This window comes from Otolemur garnettii, unplaced genomic scaffold (genome assembly GCF_000181295.1).
Source record: "Otolemur garnettii isolate 467f Iridium unplaced genomic scaffold, OtoGar3 scaffold00033, whole genome shotgun sequence".
Lineage (NCBI taxonomy): Eukaryota > Metazoa > Chordata > Mammalia > Primates > Galagidae > Otolemur > Otolemur garnettii.
The window spans coordinates 6,742,536-6,743,077 of NW_003852428.1; positions in this window are offsets into that span (position 1 = coordinate 6,742,536).

Consider the following 542-nt stretch of genomic DNA (forward strand, 5'->3'; position numbering starts at 1 on the left):
TCATTAGAAAAAAATGTAATGGTTCTTTTTGTTGTAGGCAAATTGCAGCATTATAGAATTATTTGCCTACCCCAAATCATCAAAATATTCTCATGTCTTTTGAGGTAAGAGCATTATTGTTTTGCCTTTTATACTTATGTTTGTAATTTATCATCACTTAGTCTCTACTATGTGAAGTGAAGATCAAGTTTAATATTTTCATGATTATCCCTCCATTGACATAGCAATATTTATGACTAAGACTATGCATTCCTTGTAGAATAATGTCTCCATTGTGTTGTAAATCTGCCTTTGAACTTAATTTGTATACATTTAAAAATATGAAACAAAAGACATAACCAATAATCCAATAATGCATAACAATGTAATTACAGAAACATATTCAATTAGTCAAGAGAAGAGAGAAAATGAATTAAAAAGTCAAAATTATAGATGGCACAAACAGAAACTAAATGTGAGATGGCAGACTTAAACTCAACCATATTGACAATTACAATAGATTTATGGGCACATAGTGCCAGATTAGATTAAAAAGAAAGATC